The sequence below is a fragment of the Bison bison genome, unplaced genomic scaffold (assembly GCF_000754665.1).
Source record: "Bison bison bison isolate TAMUID 2011002044 unplaced genomic scaffold, Bison_UMD1.0 scf7180017864325, whole genome shotgun sequence".
Classification (NCBI taxonomy): Eukaryota; Metazoa; Chordata; class Mammalia; order Artiodactyla; family Bovidae; genus Bison; species Bison bison.
In genome coordinates, this window is record NW_011494897.1 from 8,144,519 (window position 1) to 8,144,916 (window position 398).

Here is a 398-nt window from a genome sequence, read left to right on the forward strand (position 1 = left end):
CTGGCATAGTGAGTGCAGCACTTTCACAGCATCATCTTTCAGGATTTGAAATAGCTCAACTGGAATTCCATCACCTCCACTCACTTTGTTTGTAGTGATGCTTTCTAAGGCCCACTTGACTTCACATTCCAGGATATCTGGCTCTAGGTGAGTGATCACACCACTGTGATTATCTTGGTCATGAATATCTTTTTTGTACAGTTCTTCTGTGTATTCTTGCCACCTCTTCTTAATATCTTCTGCTTCTGTTAGGTCCATACCATTTCTGTCCTTTATCGAGCCCATCTTTGCATGAAATTTTCCCTTGGTATCTCTAATTTTCTTGAAGAGATCTCTAGTCTTTCCCATTCTGTTGTTTTGCTCTATTTTTTTGCATTGATTGCTGAGGAAGGCTTTCT